This window comes from Beta vulgaris, chromosome 8 (assembly GCF_026745355.1).
Source record: "Beta vulgaris subsp. vulgaris cultivar EL10 chromosome 8, EL10.2, whole genome shotgun sequence".
NCBI lineage: Eukaryota > Viridiplantae > Streptophyta > Magnoliopsida > Caryophyllales > Amaranthaceae > Beta > Beta vulgaris.
Genome location: NC_079209.1, coordinates 10073361 through 10083739, shown reverse-complemented (window position 1 = coordinate 10083739; position 10379 = coordinate 10073361). Strand labels below are relative to the sequence as shown.

General features: G+C 35.5%; 1 long non-coding RNA gene across 1 annotated transcript; it reads right to left on the bottom strand.

The window, feature by feature from the left end:
• Positions 1–8385: 8385 nt before the first annotated feature.
• On the bottom strand, positions 8386–9037 carry LOC104900988 (uncharacterized). Its single transcript, XR_008967181.1, has 3 exons — positions 8962–9037; positions 8719–8839; positions 8386–8607 (listed from the first exon to the last, which is right to left on the bottom strand). It is a non-coding gene; the product is annotated as an uncharacterized LOC104900988 (long non-coding RNA).
• Positions 9038–10379: the final 1342 nt, after the last annotated feature.

Below are 10379 nucleotides of genomic sequence, written 5' to 3'. Positions count from 1 at the left end.
GAGTTTGATTTTGTACCTCCTTGGTTAAAAAACAAACTTTATACTCTATTTTCTTGTTGTTACAAGGTTGGAAGTTTTTTAAATAAAACATGAAGTCCCACATTGAAAGTTTCGTGAAGGTAAGATAGAAACCAAGTTACAAAAGATTATGTAGGATGATTTTTCTCTTAAGCAAAACATGAGTCCCACATTGAAATTTTAGCAATGCTAAGAGGGAAATCAAGTTATAGAAACATATGTAGGATGACTTAAACATAATATGGTGTCCCACATTGAAAACTTAGCAGTGCTAAGAGGGAAATCAAGTTATAAAAACATGGGTATGATGAGTTTGTTTTGCTTTAACAACCCATGGAGTCCTACATTGAAATTTTTAGCAATGCTAAGAGGGAAACCAAGTTATAAAAGCATATGGTGGGTGAGTGAACAAGCTCAACTACTTTATTGGACATACTTGGCCTATACAGTTGGGCCTATCGCCTAAATGTAGCTTTAGTTGTTGACTTGGGTCTACGTGGTTAGGCAGAAGCACAACTTTTTCATACTAAGTTTCGAGCCAAGCCTCGAGCTGAGCTTGGACTTTTTCCTGTCGAGCTTAAGTTGAGCTTGGAATTTAACCTGTAGAGCTCGAGCCGAGCCTAAATATTATAGGCTCGTCGAGCTTCGAGCTCGAGCCAACCTTGACTTCCACTAGTTTTGAGCCGAGCCGAGCCGAGCCGAGCTTGAGCATGTTCGGTCTCGGTTCGGCTCGTCAACACCACTACAGTCCTTCTATCCGTAGCTAAAAGAATGCTTCATTAGACCTTTTATGGTCTCCTGAAACGCAATCTTCAACCAACTATAATGTTGATTAAACATTAAAAAACGGTATGAAATATATATATATATATATATATATATATATATATATATATATATATATATATATATATATATATATATATATATATATATCAAGACAAATGTAATAAGATCTCACTATATATTTTAGAGAATGCATTATAAAAATTAAAGTCAAAATTTTTATATTCTAACCCAAAAAATTATAATAGTTTTTACTTTAATTAACGAAGGGAGTACTAGTTAGTCTTTGCGTAGCAAATTTAAGAGCTACCAGAAAAGCCCATTTATCAATTTGCATGGGTAAGGTAAGGTTATGTCATCCGTTCCTTTTTCCAACTCAATTAATGAGTTTCGTTGAAAGAAAGTAAAAAATTTATATGGACTTGGTTCATCTTAAATTAGTGTAGATATAATGCTAATTCGTGTGATTTATAAAAAAAGATCATTGTATAAAAAAATACAAAAATTATTAAAATAAATGATCTAATTTTACTAATAAAATTAGACCTGGTTACTATTGAGCTAATTCTCTTTTTAATATTGGCCTTATCATTGCCTAATTTTACTTTAAAGTAGGATGTCTCTTACTACCTCCGTTTCCTAAAGATCTTCCTTGTTACTGTTGCTACAGATACCAATGAGAATTGATTTGTGTGGGGTGTGGGGGTGTGGGGTGGGTAAAGTAGGAGAGAGAAAGTGGTTAAGATAAATAAACAAATAAAAAAGAGGTTAAAGTAGGAAAAAGAGATGGAGTAACTTGAATTAATAATGTAATGGTGGACCATATGATAGGGACATGAGAGGGTAAAAAGGGGAAAAAAATTCCAAATAAGGAATAAAGTAAAAAAGAGAAGATCTTTTGGAAACGCACTTAAACGGAAAGAGGGAAAATTTTTAGGAAACGGAGGTAGTACAAGACAAACTCAAAAAAAATATAGATATAAAAGATGAGTAGATATAATTATAAAAAAATGAGTAAATATAGACTATAAAGTTTTACTATGTGAAACAAAAAATTACTATTTCACAAAGTGAAGATTTCATTATCATAAATAATGTGAAAAAGAGTGGTTATATTAGAAATAAATGATCGCTATGGTAGATAGTAATTGTATAGCGTAGCTAGAGGTGGACATGGGCCGGGCCTGCTCACGAGCTCGGCCCGCGGGCTTGAGTAAATGGCGGGCCCGGGCTCATGAGTGGCGGGCCGGGCTTGAAAATTTTAAAATGTGTCCCCGGCCTAGGCCCACGGGTCGGGCTCGTGCTTCCTGCGGGCCTGGCCCATGTTTTATGTTGTATTTTTTTACAGTTTTAGGGTAAAAACAAAGGAAATGAGCATTCGGCCCACGGGCCGGCCCACGTGGGCTCGTGCTGGTGCGGGCCGGAAATAAAATTTCTTCACCGTGACAGGCCCGCAGCCCACATAGCAGATAACGGGCCGGGCCGGCCCATGCCCAGCTCTAAGTGTAATTAAGATTTAAAAGTTGACTATATAGAAAAAAAAAGGACATTATATCAAATAAGTGACTTTGATCCACAATGATATATTATTTTGGACCAGGTCCATACGAGACTAACTCTAAGGTGCAAAACAAAAATGACGGATGTATATTATACCGGCCAACTAGGCAACGACTAACAAAAACCATTATATTAGTTGAGCTAACATCTCAAAACAGCTAAATCAAATATATACCAGACCAAATTGGATATTGGATTATTGGATATGAATCTATTATGAAAAAAAAAAAATTCAGATTTCTGATTTGAATTTTAGAATCGGATCACGTATCTGATTTCGTGGAACTAACACTACTAATTAAGTAATTATGCACTGCATGCACCTAACGATTCTTAATTGTTGTTAATTTCAGTACTGGCTAGTTAACGAAGTTTCAATTTTTACTGCTAAACTCTAAATGGTCCTTTGATCACCACCAAGCAACTATTGGACCTAATACTTAGCACAGTTTCTTAACAAATTTATAAAAAGATTTTCCAATCAGAAATTAACGACGGGGCAAAATGAAAAAACAGTAAATTTGTTTTATTTGGATATCAATTATTGATTAACTAGTTCAATATGAATCATGATTATAGCTTATCTTTTGCAAAAAAAAAAAAAAAAAAATATACTAATTATGAAGTTTGCAGGAACTTTCTCTGAAATGGTAATGCTGTTGGTGGAAAGATTAGTAATGTGAAATAGTCTGATGTTTGTTCTCACAAGAACTCTGGTAGTTTGGGGATCAGAAATATAAGCATTTGGAATAAAGTAGCTGTTGGTAAACTTGTTTGACATATATATAAACAGTGGCAAAGATGAGTTATGGGTGAGAATTGAGATGAGTGCATGCTATTTACATCAAAACTCTAGTTGGTGGGAGTTTCAAGCTCCTACAAGTGTTTTTAAGGTCATAAAATACTTGTGCAAGGTCAAACAAGATCTACAACAGATTGGGATACAAAACTGGAGTCTCACTCAACCATACTATATCAACAAGACTTATGATATGCTAGTAGGCCAGGTTGGGACAAAGGCATATGGAATGGAATGACATTATTGCCAAAGCACAGATTAATAGCATGGATGATATTTAAGACAGACTTAGAACAAAGGAGAAGCAGTTTAAGTACAATATTTGAGATGATGACCTGTGTTGTCTTTGTGATATGGTTGGTGAAATTCACAACTATCTTTTCTTTGAATGTGAGTTTAATAGGCAGCTACTTGTCACGGATGGCATTCCACGCCCCGCAACGTGGCTGGGCAGCGGCAGTGGGCTGGGCGCCCCGCGCTGGCCCAACAAGGGCTGAAAACGCCACAGGGCGTTTGGTGGGCCAAACGAGCTCCAAATGGGCTCAAATTTTGGGGTCCGCCATATTTTGGGCCAATGAAGATAATGATCGAGCCAGATTTTTAATTTGAGGCCCAGAAATAGGTCATGGTGCACAGGTATTCTCGGTGGTGCACCGGAAGCTTCTAGAAGGGCCTAGCAAGGTCTTGGAGATGAGCTTCTAGGCTAAGGTACTTCTAGAATGCATCTAGAGTCTTCCTTGCTGTACATATGAGTTGTAGAGTGTCTAGAATATTCTAGGGCAGCATGTGTGTAGAACCCTCCAAATGAGGAGGTGGAGAACTTTCTAGAAATTAGGGAAAGGAGGGATGGAGCCTATAAATAGGCATCCCCATTCATTTGTACATATCATCCAACACTTGTAATTTTCTCTCAAGCAATTTAAGAGCTTTTCTCTTGAAACCTCTCTTGTTTACTCACTTTCGTAGCCATCTTTTCCATACTTAGAGATTTTCGTAGCACACTTAGCTTAGCCAAGCTAGCCAAGCCAAGTAGTCGGGTGCCTTGACTTGCCTTCCGACGGGACTGTGAAGCAAGTAGGCCACGTATAGCGACTAGAAAAGAGTCGGTACGTGACATACTGCACCAAATTCTCAATTGGATTATTGGTGTTAGACTGCATAGACGTTCTTTGAAGCAATGGATTCAATGGACTAAAAGAGCTTATTCTGGCTCTCAGATGAGAACGAAAGTTTTATATTCAGTGATTGCAGGCTTGTAGCAGTGGTGTATCATATTTGGGAAATTAGGAATGAAGCAAAAGTACATAGGATTGATTGTATAGCTAAAGAAATCAAGTATGTAGTAAAGTATAGGAGTCAATTTTGTAGCTCTACTAAGTGGAGCAATAGAGATAAAGCATGGATTGTTGATTTGTAGCTTTTGGCTTTTGAGCCAGTTTTGGTGTCTCCCTTCCTTGGGGAGTTAGGTTGTATTTTTTTTATTGAGTAATATACCTTACTTACCAAAAAAAAATTATGCTTAAACAAAAATGAAATTTAAATAATTAAAAGTTAAGCACTAGTTTTTTTAATAAAATGGGTTAGAATTCTCTCCATTTTTTATCTTCAGTAGTATGAGCTATTAAAAATATATTAGTTATAAATCACGCTGTTAGAATCTGGGGAGATTTTGATGTAGTGTCCACAACTCTCTTCCAAGTACATATTGGATTTGCTTTTCTAAAAGTAATTTTACCAACCTACTATCAACAATGAAGTATCAAACTATAATTTTCAGATATGAAGAAGAAGCAAGAGGATATTGGTTGTTGACATAAAAAACTAGTATTCAACAAAAAAGTTTGAGAGTTTCTTTTGTTCGAAGAACAAAGAAAGAGTGCAGTGATTTTTTTTAATTCAAATTAGATTGATTTTAATCTCGTACCAATATATGACACATCTTACATATATAGAATGATGTAAATGGATGTCAGTGGATAATGAACACTACACAAATCCATGAATCTATATTCGTTTTTAGTGGATTTTAATCCTCAAATTTTGAATCCGACGGATTCGAGTAGGATTTGGATCCTAATTTTTAACACGGGTCTGGGACGGGTCCTAAACCATTACCCAGATTCGTTTACTCGTTTTTCAAAAGTTATTTAAAAATATAAATTAGAAGTTCAAAACTTAAAACCCTAAAATACCTGAGACCTAATTCCCTCAAGGTCTCAAGTTGTTACTCCCTCATTTCTCTCTCTTTTCACTCCCCTATCTTCTCTCTTCACTTCTTTCGGCCACGACTCCACGAGCGAACTACTGATCCATGAGTCGCAACTCCATGAGCAGTAGAATCAGTCGAAGCTACGAGCCATGAAGTAGAGAACTCCCTCAAGCAATTGAATTAGTCGAAGCCACGAGTAGTCACCATCATCATTGACGTTATTTTGGTCTTCAAAATTTTTAGTTATTGTGAAATTTAGGATTGTTTGAAGAAAATAGGATAGGATTCGATTTGGACACGGATCCGTAGCATCCATTACATATGGATCCTCAATTTTATTACCCATCGTATCTGAGTCGGAGGATCCATGCCTGAAAAAAGGATCTAGATCTGAATCCTAGAGGATCTGATCTAGTTCCTGCCGGTTGATATTCCTAATGGTGTATAGCGATTGTGTCATTGCAACATGGAGGATCGACCCAAGACTCCCTAGACCTCCCTTCCACTATACATAGTCCATTTGGCATCAAATGAAAGGTAACTTCATCTAAATTAAACAAACACTTACATTTGGTAATTCTCTCCACTCTATTGCTTTCCACCGCTCAATCAACTGACTTAGGCATCAGAGAAAGTCCGCTTGAAAACCCTCGAGGGTTACTCTTCTTGTTTTGAAGGTGATGACTCATTTGGAGATTCGTTCCATCATTCACCATTCTCAAACCCAAATAGTAAAGTCCGATATGCTACTTCCACTCACACTGCTGTTTTCAGCAGAAACAATATTATTTCACTAGGAAATTATATGATGCTTTCAAGATAAAACAACAGCAAAAAAAAAAAAAAAATCAAGCCAGTTATGTGACTCTGTCTACCTGCACAGGCATAAAGCAACATGCCCATCGCAAACTACCCTCAACCAGACGTGCAAGTAAGGCTGGCAAAAACTGACCCAACCTGATAACCCGACCTGAAACTGACCTGAAAATTCACGGGTTTCGGTTGAGATTTTCGACTGGAAAGAAAATGGGTCGACCCAACTCGACCTGAAAATATAATGGGTTAGGTTCAGGTTGACCTTTTGAACCTGGAAATATCCGAAATGACTTGATTTAAAAATAACTTATATTATGTTAGGTTAGCCCTTAGCCGGTTAGGTTATAAGCCAAACCCAACTCACTTCAACCTGAAAATTCCGGCTTTGAATGTTGAAACTTAAACATGTTACATGTACAGTACCTTTATGAATTAAGTTGACAGTTTTTTATCATTGGATAATTAGATTTTAATTTCAGGTCATTTTGGGTTGGTTTCGGGTCAACCCGAAAAATATTAGGCCGGGTTTGAGTTGAGATTTTCAACCTGAAATATAAATCAGGTCAGAGGTAAGTGACCTGAAATATAAATCAGGTCAACCTGAAACTGACCCAACCCGACCTGATTGCCAGCCGTACATGCAGCATAACGGGATCAGGATCACCAAGAATTGAAGAAAAAGAAAAGTTCGTCCAATTGACTTGGCTAGTACACCAAACGGGCCCGACAACAAAAAAAACTCTAAGCTTTATTGTTTCAAAACTTAGGCTATTATATAATTGAACATGTATAGTATATTCCTACGCATAAGGTCCACAACCCCATATGTGTCATATTTTTTATAAAGTAAGATGATGAGGATTTATTTAAGGGGTGATAAGAGGAGTTTTTCAAATAAGTCTTATGAAGTCCGCTTCCTAAACCTTATACCTCAATAATATAAGGTGGGAAGCGATACCACTACTCTTTACGCCCTCAACCTCACCAAGAACTCCATAAGTGCCATATACTTTACGTATATACAACAAACACATTTAAGTATAAATGTTTCAACACTTTCCATATTATTCTCCTTCCCATGAACTCCCAGTCGTTGATTTAAGAATCTCATTCCCTAAAGTTCTTTTAATATAGGCCTAGGAAAGTTTGGTCTATAAACATCACAAACCACCTTGTGGCTAACACCCATATAGATATTATTATTTTTTAATCTAAAATTATAAAATGTGGATAACTATACATTTGCGATACTATATGATGATTACTTATGGCTACTAAACCTTCTGATGCTATTATGAAATGTTATGGTATAATTAGAAAAAGTTTATGTCATACTAAAAATTGTACAACTTTTATCAAGTTCATTGCTCATTTTAAATCCTCCAAATGAGCACAATCCACATAATAGACATAATTTCAAATAAACAGATGAGCAAAAAACAAGCTTTAGAATATGTTGCACATGATACACTATGTTCCCCCCCCCCCCCCCCTTCGGGAACCCGACCCGTGGTAAAATGAAATTCTTCTAGGTTGTCCTAGCACAAGGCCACTCACCCAAAGGTCCAACAAGTCCCAAATTTTACCCCCTTTCGGGAACCCGTGGTAAGATGAAATTCTTCTGGGTTGTCCTAGCACAGGGCCACTCACCCAAAGGTCCAACAAGCCCCAAATTTCTATTATATAAATGAAGAAAATACAAAACAGAAGAAAACTTGTGCTCAAATAAAGTGGAAGAATAATTTGTGTATCATATTCAATCGTTGAATATTAATAAAATAGAAAAGTTTGATTTATATAATAGAAATTACTGAAAAATCATCAACATTTTAGGTTTCAAACTAGTGTGTGGCCCGGGCTATGCCCCGGGGTTACTGTTAACATTTTTGTATGGTTTAATTCTGGTGTTTATTGTTTATGAAAATCGTGTTATTTCCTTCTCATTATTTAAATGTAATTTCTTGTATTATTGGTCATTAAAAAAAAAGTTTCCAACAACAAATTATGCATTTAAAAAGGGATTCCAAGCACAATATAGTACTAATGTAAGAGTTTCATGGTGTTTATAAACTAAAGAGATTGACAAACAATACAAAATGTCGGAGACTTTTATTCTAATATTTTAAAAAAGTGATGTGATTCATTATGTTTTATTGCTGCCGGACCTTCAATGTGCTCCTCATTCTACAAAAAGAGAAGACAAAAAATTAAAATTTTATTAATATGGCCATCAACATAGAAAATCTAATGAAAGATGAAATAGTAATTACTTAAATAAATGTGCACATTCTTCTGCCCAATCGACATAAGTTACATAGTCTACTATATAAGCCGATAGATGAAGAGGATGAAATACGAAAATATATGCATTGCGCACACGTGTAAGAAGTTCGGATCGTAGCAAAACTCTATCATGCACCTGCAATAAATAAATCAAAATAACATAATTAATCTGAAAATTACAACGTACATTATATTTCAATTTAGTCATGTTATCAATAAGAGTAAAGTTCATAAAATTATATAGTACCGCATCAAACATGTGCTTCAATTTTGCTTTAGTTGAATGGAGTATAAACTCAATCTGTTTTGTAAAGAGCTTGACACGCATTGTACCGGTAGAGTCGAATATAGTCATATATCCAGAAACACTTTTTTTATTGTGAAAATATAAAAAAAAATATATAAAGTTAGTAAACAGGTTGATAAAAGTAATTATAACTCTTAACACATTTATAAAATTTATATCCAAATAGTATAAAAAAAAGAGTACCTAATAGTTGTTGGAGGCTTTTCTTTGTTACAATTACTACAAATCATATGCTCACTAACATGTTGTATATCAAGTCCAAAAAGTGCAAGCATCATACCATGTAAAACTATCAATCGATATCAATTAATCTCCAACCATTCTGTAGTGCTTTCCCTGCGCGTTAATCAAAATAGTAATAGTTTGGATAGAGAAAGTAAAATTTTCCTAGAAAATAATATCGACGTAAATAATTGTGTATCACATACTTTTCTTTTTCGTTTGTAGCTCGCTATAGTTGTCCGGATTGCATTTGAAGTCGACAATGCCCGATTTATTGATAGTCCACAATTATTAAACCACTTCATCTTCCTCTTGGCAAAATTATCACCCCCTGGCTACTATAGAATCTCTACACAATTGGAACCTCGAATTGATCTGAGCACAATGACCTTCTCATATTAAAGGACAAAAAAACAGCATGCTAGTGCATTTTTCCATTGCATATACTCAAATTTACAACACTTTCAATTAAATATTTGAATTTTACATATTATACTCAATAAAACCCATCAAAAAGCCAAAATCAGCTAAGAACAACAACCAACATTTTGTAAGCAATGTTTCTCCTAAAAACTTCTTAAACTGTGCATTCATATGTACTGTAAGCTTGGAGCATATTCGGATTGCGAAATGTAAAACAAAATATATTGTTGAAATTCTGGCAAACTAATCTTACCCAAATAATGAAAATTCTTTTTCTCACTTCCCTATAGGCTACATCCAGACGTAAGTACAACCAAGGTATCACCCTGAAAAGGTCAAGGGTGTTTTGCAAACACCAAAAGCTTAACCTTGTTCTAGAACATTAAGGATGGAAATTCCTGTGCAAACTTCATAAATGTTCTAGACAGAGGCCTTCCATGCACAAAATACATAGATAGGAGACATCATATCTAGTGTCAGATCTACATTGTCAATAGTGGGTCAATTACACCACTTATAAATTAAAGTTTTAGAATTTTTTTCTGAATATGTGATTGAAAAATTATTTTTAGTTTTACCACTTTTATCCTAAATAAAATTGTATCAGTTTTGTCCCCCCCTCTCTTTCCAACCACTACAAAGACGCTAATTATTTTTAACAAATATGCCACATTTACATGCTCCAAGGAGGCATTCATGTAGAGATGAACATTATATGGACACTAATCACCTTTCAGTGTTTTAAGTGAGGAAGCCCAAATACTTATAGTTTGTTATGTGATAGGGGGTACCTCTGCCTCTTAGTTCACAGAATAATACACTCTCCTAATGTCAGTCTTGAACACAGCTCAAAGAGAAACGTCCTTTCTGTCATATTTCTTAATCAGTGCAAGAGGGAACATAATTAGTTGCAGAATATGCCTTCTGTGGTCAGAGAGCTTGCTCAGGTCCCTCTA